General features: G+C 45.1%; 1 protein-coding gene across 1 annotated transcript in view; it reads left to right on the top strand.

Moving 5' to 3' along the window:
* The window catches only part of CSMD2 (CUB and Sushi multiple domains 2), a 607,842-nt gene that overhangs the window by 171,162 nt on the left and 417,036 nt on the right, over window positions 1–19,644 (top strand). The window lies entirely within an intron of this gene.

Raw genomic sequence — 19,644 nt, 5'->3', positions numbered from 1 at the left:
AGAAGATATAGGGATGCCCACTGCTGGCGGTAGTATTAGGCATATGAGACGGTATGGGTTTTAGTGGGTCTTATCAGAGACAGCACAACATTATTTCTTCTGCCTGCTCTTGAAATGATTATTTAGCAATACATAAGGGGCAACCCTATATTCAAAAATCAATAACAACAATGGTTTCCACAGAGGAAGCCACAAGTCTGAGCTCGATTGCCATAGACAAGTAGAGCGACGCTATACCACCTTACTGAAGGAACCGCCACTGCATTTAAAGCTCCCACTTTTCTGCATGTAGTCCCTTCAGAATTTTCTGCTAGACTGACATCATTCCCAGTCCTTTCTTACAATTCAACAATCTATTTTCAAGTCTGAACAGTGTTGCAACAGTTATTACATTTGTTTTTTTATCCCGATACATTTCTTAGTTTCATAAATTATTTTGGGGTAGTTGTAAACATGCTCCTGTTAATTGCATTTACTATGTTATTGAATGATCAGGGCTATTTGAATTATGTATCAATTGAGTGCTTAATTGTTATGCAGGTTTGAATTAAGTATGTGACAAAAAAGCAAATTATGCAGCGTTATGCAGCTCCGGCAGTAGAATTAGAGTATTTTCGTATTTTAACACACTTTAACACTGTATAAGCAAATATTCCACCTCATTAGGACCGGCCTGCCAACTTAATACAGCAATCAGCAAACATAATATGACCAGGTTACCACTGAAAAGGCTCTGTCACTGCACTGCACCACTTGTTTAGTGACTTCTGATTTGTTTGGGCTCGAAACTGATTTTTCTTGGCTGAAATCTGCGAATTATACAGCAGATGGTGAATTATGTAGCAAGTGCAGTAAATCCATATTTATGAGGAAGATGCCATGGCCACAGAATCCCATATTTCCAGCCACCCTGCCTAAGAGTAGTGAAATTCACTCATCGGAGTCCTCGTCTGTACCTCATAGTCAGGTCCTAGCATGAGAATAATAATAACGCACTAAGTCCTTTCTCGTTCTTATAAGTTTTTTACTCCATTAAATATTTATCTGCTCTCCCGGAGGGAAGTCTATCCTTACATTGTTGCTTTCATAACAAAATGAATTAATTTGCGTTTATTTCCAGGGAAAGCAACTCCTCTTTCTTCGTATTTGATTGACTCTTCAAAAAGAGTCTTATATAACCACTAACCGATCTTTAACTGTAAAAAGCAATCCCTTTTTAACCCTATTCCTATTTAGCATGTATCGCTCATCTTTTTTGGGGGAGGGTGGAGAATTTAATGTAGCCGCTCGATTGAACAAAGACTGTAAAATAACTCTAGTCTGTCGTTTATATCTATGCGCAGTTCTTGTGATCAGTGTGCCCTGGAAATCACTAACCGCCTGCATCTTTAGGCCATTCATACTTCAAAAATACCTTTATAGTGTTCAAAGTCTTTTATTGAGTTCATAAACATATAGAAATATGACATGCGATACAAGTATAAGGTTTGCCGTAATACAAACATTACAAGTAAATGGTAACCCGTTCCACATAAATGGTACACAGAATCCTTCTCACGTGCATATAATGATACATTAGAGTATACAGATTAAAAAGACTTAAATGTGGCGTCTACCATCATACGAAAACTTAGGTGGGAGTAGATAAAACAAGGGTTATGCTTGACAAAGGGTTCCCACATTGTAGGATGTTTGTTATGGAATACAAGACAACCTAAAGTATTGCTTACATCATACAAGCACACATAGGAAAGAATTATAAACCAGAAAGGGGAAAGAGCAGACTGTGTGGGTGGGGGGGAAGCTATTCAAGAGCAAGTGAGTGGTTCTGAGTAGGCCCTAGGTCAGTAGTGTGAGTAAGTTATCCAACTTCAATGTCCTTCTCAGTGAAGCTGCCGCAGATGGCAGTTTATATCCTCCAATCTCCTTTGAACTCTCTGTGTATCACATGCATGGGAGCACACTACTTCCCAGCCGCTGCCTGATGCAATCCTGCACTCTCCCATTCACTACTATTGTTAGGCTGGTACACTACGTTATAACTGATCAAAGCGACTCTTTTTTAAATAAAGTAGTGTGATAAAAACGTATTTTTGTTGAATCACTTAAAGTATGTGACTCAAAAGATTACTTTCTAAATATTTTTTAACTACCCTAGTATATGCGCTTTTCTGTCTGTCAATCTGACTATCCCACCAATGGGATTCTAGAGATGGGCTGATACATTGCATTGTCTCGCAGATATGCTAATTGATATGCTATATTTGATCTATTTACTGGTCATCTTCAGCACTATGGGCAAAATTTAGTTTGCTCATTAGTTTTTAGTACTAGGCATCAGAACTTTATATTTTAAACCTCAAGCACACATTCATAAGAAATATCTCTTTAGTATTTATTTTCTAATCCTAACTCGATCTTCAGGCCTCATTTCAAGGTAGCTGCACTAAATAATACGATTTATACGGATACAACCATTTTCATGGGCAACCAGAAAGCTTATTTACGAAGTTTACTTAATAAATAGTTGGGGGTGACCATTTCGCTCAGTTAATCCTGTGTTTTTGTGGGTTCCTTATAATTTCTTTACAACGAGCAATCTAATATCTTCCTTTGTGTGCTTTCAGTCATTTATATTTTACCATTGGAGCAGTCTTTCTTCCATTGCTCATAGACAAGGTCATTGGAATTCGAAGTTTCTGTGGCAGTAGCCCTGGCTGTATGTTGAGTCTAGCCAGTCTTCCAACGGGCAGCTTCGAACTTCCCATTCATTCACTCTTTCTTTCCGGAGCACAGCAGTTTATAAGCAGAGCAACAAGTAGATGACAAAGGTCTACATGATTCTCAAGAGGCACAGAGTTGGGCATGCTAGCTGACGTGGCACATGACATATGCCTCCTGAGGAGAAACGAACCTCTTGTCTTTGGCACCATCTGCTGGCAGCCTAACTCATACAGGTCTTCCGTTCCTCATTTTTCAGTTTACAGATCAGGGTTTTTCAGGCGATGATCCTAAGGGTTTTCCCGTCATGTCTGGGCCTATATTCATCCAGGATGGTTACTCTTCTCCCATTCTTCTGTTTGAAGATACCGGGCCTAATTATCTGGGTTGTGGATTACCTTATTTTTCCCTGGAATTCCTGACTGCTATATACTCCCAAGGGTATTCAGGATGACATAGGTGGAAGAAGTAGTGTGATACTAATAGCCACATTCTGGTCTTACAGTGTATGGTTCTATACGGTGTAGCATTAGAAATTCATGGGTTTTAATTCCCACTCTTGTGTCGGGCCATACCTCTGACAGCCCATCACTGTTTTTTTTTTTTTTGCTTGATGTCATGAGAGATAGGAGGGTGTGCATGCAAACAGATCTTCAGTTGTATTTTTTAAAGAAAATAATCAAATTGTCGGAAGCCATTAGACCTTTACATATTTCTATGCCAAAAAAACAGGGGGAAAATACATTTCACTACAGAAATTTGGGATCAATAGTGAGTGATGAAATCCAACTAATTGATAACTTTTTCTTTCTGAGAAAGGAAGGCGGAACAACTAATGAAATTTGTAGGAATCCCAATATGGGTACATGCAGTAGAAAATGGAGCCAAGAAGATATTAAACAAAAAGTAGGTCATTAAAAAAACTTCTGAGACTGTAAATCTTGAAGCCATGTTTTAAGCACAAAGCAGTCTCTGAATTTGTTTTATTTCCTTGTGTTTATGGAGGTTTTGGTGAATTTGGGATTATAGCACATCCAAAGACTTCTAAGCACTGAGGAACTGCTTCTCTGGGATGGTACGGGGTTGCAAGGTACAGCACTGGAAAGGTAGCTTCTACTCCACTGGATTGAACATCAGCCAGGACGTGTACGCTGCCTCTGATTAACCCAGCACCCAAGTGCCCAGGTGGTCTCCGAGCCTTGCCTTAAGTTGCTCTCACACCGAGCCATGTTACATATAAAGCCTGATTGCCTTCACAAAGTTTTCAAGAACAGCTTTTCCACAAAAAAAGTCCACTTTGAAAATGGTTGTCTCTTGAGAAGAATTTATCTGCATGATATCTGTAGACAGGCGAGAGATTGAAGACATGGAAATGGAAATCCTAGATGTTCAACTAAATATAGGGCTGATATGTTTCTTTCCACCTCTTGCTGGGGAATTCTATCAACTAATTAAGAACAGAATAAAAAAGGAGATAAAAGTTCTTTGTGGATCAGCATAATGAGGATTCCAGTCATACAGTGGCAAGTTTTTCTTGCCTAGCTTGCTCTACATATGAGTGCCCTACTGCACTGTGATGTCCTTACCCTTCTAAATAGCTTGGTGCGTGTATACTTATAAGACCTCTATGGTTTCTTTTTTTATTATCAGCGGCAGCCAGCACTGATCTTAGGTAGGGGCGGGAGGGAGAGGAGGACGCAGGGGGAACCAGGTATTAAAAAATAAAATAAAAACGTACCTTCTAGCCGCTTCCTTTCCGGGTCTCTCCTCCGTAGTCCTCCCTCGCTTGCCCTCAACAGAAAGCACAACCAAGCTTCCAGTCAGCCAATCACAACGCTACCTTCACAGCATTGTGATAGGCCTGAGAGTCATGTTTCGGCACCAGACTCTGACTGGGAGCCTAGGCGTGTTCTCAATGCAGACTGTACTGCAGCCTGAATGGAGAAAATGCGAAGTGCGCAAGACTGTTTTGGGCGGCCCGAGAGGGCCGGTCAAGCAGTTATTGCACACTTAGGAGGGTGCTACCACTCCTCCCCTGCCCCCGCCCCCTCATGCCAAACTGCAGAAGTTGGATGATTATAATGCAAGTTATTTTCATTTTATTTTGAATGAATGAATGAATGAATTGGGGCTTGTATAGCGCAACTTAGCCGTGGGCGTCAAGGCCTTTGATTCACTGTAAAATAGCAGTGGGGTGCTCCTCCGCCTTACCGGAGGAGCTGCCACTGTTTATGATTTATTTAATTTAAATAAGGAAAACATATCAACAATACAGAAATGGAAAAAAAACTGACGTAGCTTTACTAGAGATGTAGACAGAAATTAGATATCTTGCATATCGTAATAACAAGACACTCGCATTTATGGAGGACTGTAGTCACCCCAACATTCCACTGTGGCATCATTATTTTGTGCAGCATACACACCCCAATGTTAAACCACACAAAAAAGTAAGAGGTGAGTAGAATAAATCAAAGACCTATCTCTGCTGAGGTTCCCGAGCTGGGCTTGGCATTTCATTGATTGTATTACAACATTTACACAGACCTTACTACCCCTAAGTAGTTGGGCAAGCAGATAAAGCCTCAGGGGTTCCCAAATGTCTTTATGCCTGGTCTGAATTATCTGATGAGCAGCATACAGCTCAGAACGGTCTCTACTAGGCGCCATATCTTCGATCCAAACAGGCCTTGTGGGGGGCAGGACTTACAACTATGTGCGTAAGCTTGGCCAATGCCTCTAGTATTTGCATTGGTGACCTCTCCAGCAATCCCTTAACCATCCGTGGCATCACATCTAACACATGGATCTAGAATGTATACACGTGTGGGCATCTCCACGGTGGGTACATAAAGTTAGGATGTGGTGTGTTCTGCATCTCTGACACGTGGCTGACCTCAGGTCGAATCCTATGTGATCCCTCAGGACTATAATATACTCTGTGATGATATTTGAAATGGATGAGTCTGTGCCTGTACTCCATAGAAATCTTAGCACCAGCATGCCACATCAGTCACCAATAGCGGCTCCTGGAGGGATTGCTGCTGGGCGGTGATGCGGGGCGGGGCGGGGGAGGGGCAGGATGGCGGGTAGTAAACTACGGAATACGGCGGAACAGAGGTAAGTAAACAAATAAATAAATAAAACGAATTTGGTTGTGCATGCTGCATCGAATTTGGCGATGGAGCGTGCGCAATGACATTTGTTTTATTTATTTGTTAACTTACCTCTGTTCGGCTGTATTCCGTAGTTTACTACCCCCCACCCTGCCCTTCCCTCGCCCCACGTCACAGCCCGGCAACACTCCCTCCAGGAGCCGCTACTGTCAGTCACTATATTCAGATCTCATTCCCAGTCTCTCAGGGTGACGCACAGCCACATCCGGCCTGTATTTGCATCGTTTTATAGCTTGGATTACCAGTGTTTCGATTCCAGTGATGTAATAATCAGTCACAAAGGTTTATATTCTGGTGGTTTAACTGGAAAGTTAGTTACATTGGTTTGCACTGAGTGACAGAGCCTTTAATATCTAAAGGCATCCATTTCCGTTGCTTGCACATCATTTATTTTACTGAGCAAGGGAAATACATTGACCCTCTTTGTATAATGCTGTGCACTATAGGTGTGTGAAATTCACATAGTTCTGTAGTAGGGGATCTCTGTGTATAGTCATAATCTAGTGAATAGTCCCGCCCATGTGCGTGGACCCCGGAGCAATCAAAAATAATCTCTTACAGTGTCAAAAAATGCAGAAATGCATAGACACTTAAGAGAGAATTTAAAGACAGATAATGCAGCCAAAAAGGCTACACTGTCCAGTACTTCAACTAGAAATTCCACCACAAAATCCACAAAACAGCAAAGCCTGTACAGATTTCCCTTGCTTAACAGCAAAATCCCTCAGGAATGATAGAGAGAAGAACCTGGACAGACAAGCCCCATAGGCTGCCATTATGTGGCTTAAATAGGATACTGTGCCTTTAAGGAACCTTCCAGAACCTTCTCCCAGTATCCCAGAATGCATAGCAGGTCCAACTTAGTTTCAGTTCTTTTTTCCGGCTCCTGCAAGCAGGACCCTGGAGCATTGAGCTCTCCCTTTTCAAGGGTTTTGTTGGTGTTTTTCACTAAATTCGATTTTTTTGTACTTTTAAAGTACTTTGGTGACTTTCTTCTTGGGTTCTGCACTCTTTTGTTGTCCATAATGCCAGCATTATTTGACAAATGCCCGGAGTGCTCCAGGAAGAAGGCCAAATCAGACCTTCCCTCTTCCCACATCCCTGAGGATTGTGTGATCTGTAGAGGCTTCTCTGGCAGGACCCTGAAGGACAGGCGGAAGATCAGACTTCAGGGACTTGAAGAAAGAAGATTGAAGGCTCGAGGTGGGTCTGGAGGGGCTTCTACTGCCCATGCTGTGGCCTCTGGGGGGCTCCCCAGGGGCAGGAAGTCCAGCTCACACCCAAGCTCTCCGTCTGGGTCAGTTGCGATGACCACGACGTCGAGAGGAAGGTCCACGGCCAGTTCCCGGTCTCCCCAGGGCTCTGGGTTGAGAAAACGTCGTCCGTCGACGTCGAGGGACGTTTACAGGCCGCCGTCGAGGCCGGTGTCGATCTCCTCGTCGTCGCCGTCGGCGTCGAGTGGTCGACATCGGAGGACCCGGCGTCGGCGCTCGCCGTCGAGGCGACACCGCCGTTCGCCGTCAAAGTCATCGTCGTCGAGGGGATCCTCGTCGTCGAGGTCGCCGTCGAGACGGGAGAAGTCTCCGGCGCCGAAGACGTCGACGTCAAGACATTCAAAGAGATCGACGTCGAGGCGTTCCAAGAGGTCGAGGTCGAGACGTACGAAGAGGTCGAGGTCGCCGTCGAGGCACCATCGCCCGTCGTCGAGATTTCGTGGTTCGTCCAACTGGTCGGGGTCGACGTCGAGACGTAGACACCGGTCGACGTCGAGGAGTGTGGAACGGTCGACGCCGAAAGGCCGCTCGACGTCGAAGGACCCACGGTCGTCGTCTGAGCACCGATCGTCGGCGTCAGGAGGTCGTAAGGCCAGGCCCAGGACTGTGGGGGGCTCCCCACAGTCCGGACGGGATGATGGTTCGCCGGGAACGGCATATTCCGAGGTATATACCCCGAAGAAGCCTTCTGCACCTCCTCCTCTGCCTCCTTACCCAGGGGTCCACCTCCGAGGGCTCCGACCCCTCCTCCTCCGTTGCCCCCTTTGCCGGCTCCGCAGGCCCCGGTTCCGGTTACTTCCCCTCCCCCGGTTCCACCGAGAGCGGTGTCGATGCCCAAGTTTCCGACTCCGCCGAAGAAGACTCTTAAGTCGAAGCCTCCGAAGCCTAAGGCTTCCGAACCGGGGAGGCCGACGGAACGTCCCAGGCCCAAGAGATCGAGGTCTCGCTCGGGTAGAAGAGACAGATCTAGGAGTGGACGCGGATCTTCCTCGAGATCCAGGCATCGCCATAGGAGGCGTAGGTCCAGGTCACGTTCTGCCTCTGGGACCCGTTCTTACTCGCCTACGCTGTCTGATTCGCCGGAGACTAGAGTGTCTCCGATAGACGATATTGGCACATTCCAGGAGGTCCTCCTGCGAGGGGCGGCGAAGTTGGGGATCAAGGTTGAAGCGCCTACGCCTTCTACTTCTGTGATCTTTGAGACGTTACATAAGAAACACATGTCTCGCCCCCTGCTGCCTTTGGTGCCAGGACTCCTCGAGCCGGCTGAACAGCTCTTCCTAACACCGGCAGTGGTGAAGTCCGTGCCTTCCAGGCTCCTCAAGAAATACAGAGCTCCAGACTCGGACCCAGCTTTCTTGAGAAAGGACCCGGTACCGGATTCAGTGATTGTGACGGCGGCTCGAAAGCTTCATGCCACCTCCCCTGCATCCACTGTGCCTCCGGATAAGGAGAGCCGCTGGATTGACTCTGCGGGATGGAAAGCGTGTGGTACGTCCTCCTCCTCGATGAAGGCCGCCAGTGACTCGGCGTTGTTGGGACGATACGACCGCGCACTGTGGGACTCTATGGAGCAGTTTGCGGACCTTGTTCCTCGAGACCGCAGAGAGGACTTCATGGAGATCGTCCAGGAGGGGATGCTGGTCTCTAACCAGGCCATCAGCGCCGCGGCAGATATCTCCTTGCTGTCTGCGCATGGATACTGCCACGGGATTAATCAGAGGCGCCATGCTTGGCTCAGATTGACGTCACTTAAACCGGAAGCGCAACAACGTGTGGCGAATCTTCCGTTTTCTGGAGACACCCTCTTCGGAAAACACACTGATGACGAGATGGCCAGGATGAAGGCCGAGGCGGAGACCCTGACGGCGGTGGGCTTGGAGAAGCCCAAGGAAAAGAAACCCTACCGCCAGTTCCAACGGCGGTTCGGGTCACAGGGTCGTGGAAGGGGACAGTCTTCTGGGCAACATCAGCAGCAGCAACAACAGCAGCAGTACAGAAGAACCTTCCAGAAGCGTCAGAGGGGTAGAGGGACTCAGCAGTCCTCTGCCGCGACCAAGGGCCCGGCCGGGTCTCGACCCTGAGCGGTTACTTCCCCCTCGTCCGTTACCCGCTCCGGTGGGGGGAAGCGTTCAATTTTTTCTGGCAGAGTGGAGAAAAATTACTCAGGACAAGTGGGTGCTGAATATTGTTTGCAATGGATACAGTCTTCGGTTCATCAGCCCGCCTCCATCGATCCCTCCGGTCAGCTCGCAGTACCAACTGCGCGAGCTCCAGGCGGAGGCAGACATCCTGCTAAGGAAAAGGGCGATAGAAGACGTACCTCCGTCTCAAAGAGGAAGAGGTCTTTACTCTCGGTTCTTTCTTGTCCGCAAGAAGGACAAGAAAGAGTTCAGGCCCATTCTGGACTTGCGACAGGCAAACAAGTGGATTCGCAGAGAAAAGTTTCGCATGCTGTCGTTGCATCAGATCTACCCTCAGCTGCAACGAGGAGATTGGATGTGTGCCATAGATCTACAGGATGCATACTTCCATGTGCCTATTGCATGCAAACACAGGAAGTTTCTGCGCTTTCAAGTCGGCACCAATCACTATCAGTACACGGTGCTTCCCGTCGGGCTGAAGTCTGCACCCAGGACATTTTCGAAATGCATGGCAGTGGTAGCGGCACACCTGAGGAAGAACAAGGTGTTTGTCTACCCGTACCTGGACGATTGGTTGATCAAGGCCTCCTCCTTCTCGGAAGCTCAAGCACACTTCCAGAAGACGTGCGTTCTCTTGAACAAGCTGGGGTTGCACATCAACATGTCCAAGTCTGTCCCGACACCGGTCCAGTGCATCCAGTACTTGGGAGCCTCCATCAACACGCTGTCAGCAAGCGTGTCTCCTTCGGAGGAGCAACGTTTATCACTCCTTCGGAAGGCTCAGGCTCTCATGTCTACTCCATCCACGACAGTGAGGACGGTGTCTTCTCTGCTGGGATCGATGGCCTCGTGTATCTTCCTGACGCCACATGCGCGGCTGCACATGAGACCGCTGCAGGAGTGCTTGGAGGATCAATGGGACCAGAGGAGAGGATCTTGGGACGACAAGATACGACTGTCTCTACATGCTCTTCAGTCTCTGAAGTGGTGGTGCTCGAAGGAGAATCTTCTCAGAGGGGTTCCCTTCCACAAGGACATTCCCACACAGACTATCGTGACGGATGCTTCTCTCCAGGGCTGGGGAGCGCACTCCGGAGACCTGCAGATTCAAGGGACGTGGTCCCAGACGGAGGCCACGTACCACATCAATTTCCTGGAACTCAGGGCTGTGCACTTGGCGCTGAAGGCTTTTCACCCGTCCTTTTAGACCAACTCTCTGCTTGTTCAGACAGACAACACGACAACGATGTATTACCTCAACAAGCAGGGGGGCTCGAGATCGCGCACTCTGTCGCAGGAGGCGCAGGCGATCTGGCACTGGCTTCTGGCTCGAGGACTGTCGATAATGGCCACCCACCTGCCAGGTGTGCAGAATGTTCAGGCAGACGAACTGAGCAGACTCATTCAGGAAAACCACGAATGGGTCATAAGCGACAAAGTTCTGGGAGAAGTCTTCGCAAGGTGGGGGACTCCAGACGTAGATCTGTTCGCCACCGCCGAAAACAGAAAATGCCGAGGCTTCGCCTCCAGGTACTACCAGCCGGGGACGCTGGGGAACGCGTTATGGATCAACTGGTCGAACAGCTTTCTGTACGCTTTTCCACCAATTCCCCTGATTCCGGCAGTTCTCATCAAGCTGTCCCAATCCAGGGCGAGAATGATTCTGATTGCCCCGGAATGGCCCAGACAGTGGTGGTTCACGGACCTGCTTCACCGGTCTCTCCTTCCTCACATGAAGCTGCCGTGCAGGCCGGACCTTCTCACGAAGTTCGGGGGGCGGATGGTGCACCCCAACCTCTCGTCTTTGAGTTTGGCGGCATGGCTCCTGAAATAGTGCAATATGGCCATCTGAATCTCCCAGAGGATTGTATGGACATACTGAAGGAGGCTAAACGCCCTTCCACTAGGACTTCTTATGCTTACAAGTGGAAGAGGTTTTGCATTTGGTGCAAGTCTAAGAACTTTAACCCTACGACATGCCAGGAAGATGTCATCCTTCCATATCTACTGCATCTGGCGCAGTCGGGCCTTAATGTCCATTCCATTAAGGTTCATCTGGCTGCTTTGACTGCCTACAGGAAAGGCCCTTCACAGACTTCCTTCTTCCAGATCCCTGTGATCAAAGATTTTTTGGAAGGCTTGAAGAAAGTATTCCCTCCTGTCAGGCTTCCTTCGCCTTCGTGAGACTTGAATGTGGTGCTGTCCAGATTGATGAAGGAGCCTTTTGAACCTATTCATAAGGCTTCGTTGCAGCACCTGTCCTGGAAGGCGGCGTTCCTCGTGGCCATTACATCGGCCCGCAGGGTGAGTGAAATTCAGGCGTTGTGTTGCCAAGAACCTTATACTGTATTTCATGCTGCTAAGGTTGTTATGCGTACTCACCCTAAGTTTCTTCCCAAGGTTGTTTCTGATTTTCATATCAATCAGACTATCACTTTGCCTACGTTCTTTCAGAATCCGTCATCTCCAGCGGAAAGGTCTTTACATTCCCTGGATGTGAGGAGGGTGCTGAAGTTTTATCTTGATAAGACTAAACATATTCGTAGGTCAGACCAATTGTTCATTAATTATGGCTCAGTCAGGACAGGTCTTGCTACCTCTAAACAGTCCATCTCGAGGTGGATTGTGTCCTGCATACAATTGTGTTACTGCAAAGCTAATAAGACCTTAGGGGGTAAACCTAAGGCTCATTCCACCGGAGGCAAAGCTGCCACGACAGCTATGCTTCGTAATGTTCCCTTTGCAGAGATCTGCAAGGCGGCCACTTGGAAGTCGGTCTATACCTTTGCTAAGCATTACTGCCTGGACACTGATGCCAGGGCAGACGCTCAGGTTGGGCAGGCTTCGCTGCGGAATTTGTTCGCACAATAGTGGCGTAATTTCATACTCTCCACCGCCGCTTGATGTGGGGATGGGCTTGCCATTCTATTCACTAGATTATGACTATACACAGAGATCCCCTACTACAGAAGGAGTAGTTTCTGTCCTGTAACTCCAGTTCTGTAGTAGGGGTATCTCTGTTATAGTCATAAGCGCCCTCCCGCCTCCCCGGTGGAGATTTGCTCAGGTGCATAATGCTACAGGTCTGGCGTTTTTTACGCCTTCAAAAAGAACTGAAGCTAAGTTGGACCTGCTATGCATTCTGGGATACTGGGAGAAGGTTCTGGAAGGTTCCTTAAAGGCACAGTATCCTATTTAAGCTACATAATGGCAGCCTATGGGGCTTGTCTGTCCAGGTTCTTCTCTCTATCATTCCTGAGGGATTTTGCTGTTAAGCAAGGGAAATCTGTACAGGCTTTGCTGTTTTGTGGATTTTGTGGTGGAATTTCTAGTTGAAGTACTGGACAGTGTAGCCTTTTTTGGCTGCATTATCTGTCTTTAAATTCTCTCTTAAGTGTCTATGCATTTCTGCATTTTTTGACACTGTAAGAGATTATTTTTTATTGCTCCGGGGTCCACGCACATGGGCGGGACTATTCACTAGATTATGACTATAACAGAGATACCCCTACTACAGAACTGGAGTTACAGGACAGAAACTACTCCTTTGCTTTCGTGAGATTACATGAAATTTGGATAAAATTATACGCAATCAAATGAAATGCAAATTTGTCATTTAGCACTATATTTTAGTGCGAAGTGCATTTCATGCAAAAAAATTGTGAGAAAAACAAAACACAGTAAACAGCAGTCACTTGCATTCTGTTGTTCCTTTACATTTGTGTAAAGTTTTACCACGAATGGCGCATAAGTACATGATGTGGCATAATGGTATCATTTTGTGAATTTTGCCTAACACGTCTAATGTGAAATTCCCCAAATTACACAAATTACGCTAGCATAATAAAAATTTTGCCTAGACCTACTGTATACCCTTCATCTTGAGATAATTAATAGTTACAATCTCCTCTGTGCAGGGTAAAAGCATACAATGTACCAAAAGAATGACTGGGGAATATATAATATCTAAAGCTGAATACTGTCAGATCTGTCTCAAAGCCCAGCAGGTTACTGCTACTGTCTGTACCTTCCACTGTGACAGTGTCAGGCCCAGTGGCAGCTGTAGATGTAACGTGCCCTTCACAATTCGTTCCCTCTGTACTATTCTATATAGTAAGGTATGCATGAGGTGAAACGAGCATCAAAGACACAGACCCTGGGCAGCTAATTAGTATGCTTCTATGTCAAGGGTGTCAAAGTCACCTTCTTCATCAGCTAAAATAAGTGTCTTCCACTGCACTCTGGCTTCCCCACCAACCCATACCAACCTAAGCTACTGGGATCTAAGAGTTTTAAAAAATTGATTACCGATCGAAATGGTAGTGCTGACAAAGAGTTACAATAACTTGGGCAGGGTTAACATTTTAAACAGTGATATCCTTCTTGCTATTAGCAGGGCAATGTGAGCCACATATCAATATTATGTTTGAGTTGTTCTATGGTGGACCCATAGTTTGCAAAGTTAATTTTCTCACAATCCCTGTTTATATATACATGCCTAGCAGTGCTTAATTTGAGCACGAGGTTTCCTGTGCTCGGCACCGGCACTTAATTGTCAGCACCAGCACTTATTACAGTCGGCCACATGATGGTGCTCTTTATTTATGAGTACAAAAACAGTTGTTCAATAATTCAATATACATTAAAAATGACTAATACGTGCTGCCCAAGTATTCCATATAGCTTTGGGGGCCTAGAATAGCCTGAATTGTCACACTTGTAGGAGTGTGATGGCTAGTAGTTGTGTTATTAGTATCACAGGCAGTGCTGGCAAAGGCAATATGTGGTGCAAGCTGCAGTGACCACTTAATGAGGGCCTTAGCACTTATTCTTTTTTACAAATTAAGCATTGATGCCTAGGTATTTCATAGTTACTTCTCTCCAAGTTAGAGGGTACTCCATCTTGAGTATTGTTGCTGCTGTCATTACGCAATATCAGCTGGAGGGCTCCATGGCAACTAGGGAGCTTGTAACCAGCAGTACCCCGCACTTACACAAGAGCCTGGTGTACCACGCACCACATTTGTGCCACTGCAATGCAAGTCATTAGGCGCCCACAAGCGCTTTCTGCCATTATGTGAATCGGGGTGGCAGATACTCGTGCTGTATTTAATGCAGCCAAATCCGTTGATGTCATTTCAGTTACACAGATGGCTAGCTCTCACAACCGAAATGGTGAGATTCTCCCAGCTCCTGGTGTCTGCTAGTAGATTTAACACTAGCAGGATATCCCGCAGCCCCTCTTAGGAGTGACCGTCTCAGCAGGCATTTAGCAGACAAAGCCTTAGGCTCGCCAACGCCCCTGCCACCTCCATAGTACCAAAATATAAATACTGCTCCCTGTTTTTCATTTGTACCGAATTTTACAATTAAATATTAACAGAATTCCATCTATTTCTGTCTAATTTTTAAATATAGAAGAAACAGGCCTTCTTTTGACTTACTCTCTGCACGTCATTCAAAACTGCCAGGCCACTAGCTGTGCAGACTAACAAGCAGGGCAATTAAAGAAAATGGATGAGGTTTCCTAATGAATCTTTAAACAGGTGAAAATATACGTGTTTGTACAGCTATGTTAATGTTTTCCTATGACTATATTGCATACGAGTGATGCATTATATGGCTTTATATAGCACTAAAACCAACCCTTCATCCCAATGCACGTGTACATTTATCAATTATAATTGTGAACATATCTTAGCTGTAGCATACACACAAAGCACAGAATAAATATAGTAAAATACAGACATAATGGTCAAAAATATACATGCTAAGGCCCAAATTTATGTAGCATACATAGAAAGAGGAAAAAATGAGGAGAATAAAGATATTTCTCGCTACACCTCACCTGGGAGGCGTAACATTTGGACCCTCTAATGGTAAATCTGGTAATGCGCTAAAAATCCATGGTTGGATGCTTGTAAATACCCACCCTCCACCCATGGAACGCCTCCATGCCACAAAGTAACACAAGGCAACAAGTTGCACTGCCTTGTGTTACTCTAGATTTATCAAGCCATGTAGGGCCATGAACAGTGGCCTTTCATGGCTTCATAAATCTCACTTAGGCTTTGCGTCCCCCTTGCGCCCTATTGTGTGATGCAAAAACGTAATGAATATGGGCCTGAGTTTCCTAATATCAAACATGGTGTGAAAACCTGAGAACAGGTATCTCATCAGTAATCTTTAAAATCAAAATAAAATATATTGTGTCTAATTGCTCTCTCCGCCTTTCAACCTAAATGCTCTCCATCACAAGAAAACAAAAGTTCCTCAATGATATTGCTTTGTCCCTGTCAACTGGAATGGCACCACGTTGTGAAATGGAGCATTTTCCATCACAGTTTTCTAATACATTGATTAAAAAAATCTAGAAGTTTTGATAGGTTAATGATGAACTATGTCAAGACTATTGTGGGCTGCCAGGCACTAATGACATGCAGGGAGAGATTTAGCCTTCACCAAAACCTGTTGACAAAGTAATGGCTAAAGAATTGATTTTCACCATAACGTCTCTTAAAGCTGGGATCAATATCTATCTCTTCCAGGCAGGTATGCAATGTCACATTTTTTTTCAAAGTAGGTATAGCATCTTTCTTCACTTCACTTTTCCATCCAGCTTCTTCCAAGAAGATTCTGAATCATGTTTTATGAGTGAGTATCTACTTGGGACTAGCAGGGTGAACAAGTTAACAGTCACAAAACTGACAATAACAACCCACAGATGACAGAGCTAAATTTACAAGCACATAGAGCAATGCTACTGTGCATTACATAGAGATCACAGGATGTCGTCAATTAGACCAGTCTTACAGAGTCAGTCTGCAGTAATAGCAATATGAGAGGAGCTTTAACTGTACTATGGAATAGACGAGGACATGTCTCCATCAAATGTTCGAAATACAACCATAGAAGTAAGAGTCCTGGGGAGCCAAGGCACCAATATCAGAAATACGTGTCCCAAACTCAAAATGACTTATTGCTCAAACACCAGCTTCAGATATATTTCAGAAATGCATTTCTTGTGTTGAGCTTACAAACCTAGAGACATTTCAACCTGAAATACAGCATTTTCATTTGATAATGTTATTCATTTCCCCAAACATTTGTCCTTGTTTTCATGAAAAAGTAATGCTGTCCTTAAGCAGATTTTCTTTGTTAGTAAGTGCATTTTTATCCCCAAACTGCTTGTGATTTTCACCATGCTCATATGTTAGCCACATACGACCAAAATGTTTCATTCTCTCACACAAACATATGCACCACATACACCCCAACAGTGTTCTGTATAAAATAAAATATGTCACTCAACGCATAAAGCCGCCATCATGCCATAATGAGAGTAAAGCCACTATAGTCACTAGTGTGAGTTCAAAGATCAGGACTTGGGAGCGTCCTTCCCATCTATATACAGTCTGGGCAGAACACCTAATCTTCATGACAGAACTGAAATACTCGTCTTCTGTGAAAAAGTGGAAAATATTGATTTAGCTTATGTCAACCTAAAATAAATAGGTACAATTACGTGGGGCAATCCTACACGTTTTATTCTAACCCACTCACAATGTCATTCTCTTTCAAGAAAAACAGAATATAATCCTGGAGTGCTTCAAAAATGATAACAGTGGCATTATACATTTGGTTGATATATATAATACATAGAAAACAATAATTCAGAGGGACACCGATTAGCCTTGATTATCATGGGACAATGACTATAGCTTCGTCTCTCTCTTTAGATAGTAAAACTTGACATGTTCTTTGGAGTATCATGAGCATTTGAAAGACTAACACAGTTAGTAAGTACTTACAGTGCCAGCTAGAGACAGGTAATATATCTACAGGTCTGCTAATGATTGGCACATTTTAAAGCAAATTTACCCTTCAAATGGAAGGCTCTTGGTGGAGTAGAACTTGTAAGAAAACAGTTTCTATACCACTCTCAGCACTGAAACTTTTCAGCATTTTGGAAAGATGTGCATGTTGTACATTATATTACTGCAACCAGAGCAAGCTTAGCATCATTGTTAAACTGGACATTTCAAATGAATAGTCTTAAAATGGGACACATTTGATGGCAGCTGCTTTTATTTCTGCTAACACGCGAAGTACATGATAAATAGACATGTTGTCTTTATGGAGTCATAAACAGATATGGCAATGCATATATCTGAACCAGTGCATTAAACCTACACTGCACAGGGCCAGTATCAATAGAGCATTGACAACTGCCATCACCAATGGCAGATAACTGCATTGACTGGAAAATATCCGGTGAATAGAGATGTTTCCTAAGCTAATGATATTGTGTCTATCTGATGCACTCAGATGCCTGCTGACAAATGGAAAATGTTGTTCACCAATATACTCCCAACACTCTTCTTACATCCATTGCGTCTCGCTCCTGCCTCTCCATTAAACTTTATATGCACTGACGAGGGTACCACATCAAACAGTCCTCTAAAGTTCACCTCGTCTTCCAATTCCCTTCACCCACAGACAAGATGAACTATAATTTGGTTTAAAGAGTAAAAGTTAAAGCAGTGTAATGCATTCAGGTAGTCGTACACACCAGTCGAACAGCACTCACAACAATATCAGGTACAAATAAACATGCATTTCAAAAGCCAATGAAATGGGACCAATCGAAAAAAAACAAGAAACATTCATTTAAATCTCGAGATTGAAGGTTAGACATTTTTTCCGCTTGCATGTAACAGAACTGAATTATTCTGCAGAAGGAAAACCTCTCAACAGTATTTGTTGCTTCAGCCAAACCTGTAGTGCAGCAGGGTTCTTAAGATAGTGTCAATTTTGACTGTTTATTTATTATTTCTTTGCTAAAGTGCCACGTGTGGGCAGTGGATGCTTCTGAGCAAGAGAGTGAGCGAAATTGAGTCTAATTTGACTTGTCAGTTTGCGATGTTCATCCATCGTAACCCTTGAGTCAGAGCAGTATTCAGTTGCAGGAATATATGCAGTTCATTTCTCAAAGGTTTACTTTTGCTCATGATGGTTAAGTAATGCCGTATTACTAAGAGAGGGCGAACTTGCGGAGTTTCACTCCACAGAATTCCGCAGAGTTACATAAAAACTCAGGGAGATTCTGCAGAGTTCTGCGAGTTGGTGGAATTCGGCACTTCACACTGCTTGCACTGATTTTTAGCATCTGGAGCTTGTTCTGTGCTGTAAATCCGGCGCAAACTGCACCACACAGCACACCAGAATTTTTACTCGAGCTGCAGTTCTCTCAACGCGAACGGTCCACATTGACAAATCTTGCCTTTAGGTGTCCTACCACCCAAAAAGCGTGCTAGGGGATACAACTTCTCACTCGCACTCATCAACTTAATGTTGACTATCTGCACATGTGAAAGAACTCTGCCACGGGGTAGTTGGTGGAGTTTTGCCGAAACTCCGTGCTACAAGCCTAACACGGGGTGGGAAAAACTCTGCCAACTCTGCCGGCAAAGCAGAATTTTTCACCCACCCCAACTTGTTAATTGACTCACACTAAATCAACTTTGAATTGATGAAAGGCTGACTCATACCTGCCAGAGCAACATGTGCATTGAAGATTGCACTTAGCTCTGAGCAACAGGTGTTCAACTCCCTAAACTGTCTTACCTCATAGCAATGCAAAGTTTTTCTTTTATATTTAAAACAAAGTATCTATTAGGAACAGGATTGAATAACTATGAAGCAATGACATGGTTACTATTAGCCAGTTAAATAACTTACTGGGTTTAAAATTGGTTGTTGATATATGTGTGACAATTCATAGAGCAGACTTTGACTTTGATCCCTTAATTATCGATAAACTGCTTATCATTATAAGGGATAAGAGCTAGCCAGCGCTTTTAGGCACTAAGACATGTCAAAAAAGCATTAACGGGTGAACCATTAACCCCTTCGCCACGGGGCTAATTCCCCCGCTGCACTGGGGGTAGGGAGTGCACGCAGCGCCACCGTGCTTGTGACGAGCTCAGCTCTTCACGCTGCACGGTGGCGCTGTGCTCATGACGAGCTGAGCTCATCATGACCACATCCGTTTGCGTGGAACGCTCAGCGCAGCAGGGGAATTATCCCCGCGTGTGAGCGACCTGCGGGTCATGACGAGCTCAGCTCGTCATGAGCACAGCACAACCGTACCTCATGACGAGCTGAGCTCGTCAATGCACTTGCACTGTCGCCAAGAAATGCGGTTCTGAGCTGAGCTCGTCATGAGCACGTGAGGGGTTAAACAAAATATTGTCATCGATAACAGCTTCTTCACAGGCTCCGATATGTCATTTTGAGTAGGACCAGCTCGTCACGCTGCACGGTGGC

The sequence above is a fragment of the Lissotriton helveticus genome, chromosome 3_1 (genome assembly GCF_964261635.1).
Source record: "Lissotriton helveticus chromosome 3_1, aLisHel1.1, whole genome shotgun sequence".
NCBI classification, from domain to species: domain Eukaryota; kingdom Metazoa; phylum Chordata; class Amphibia; order Caudata; family Salamandridae; genus Lissotriton; species Lissotriton helveticus.
This window is presented reverse-complemented; position numbering and strand designations above follow the sequence as displayed.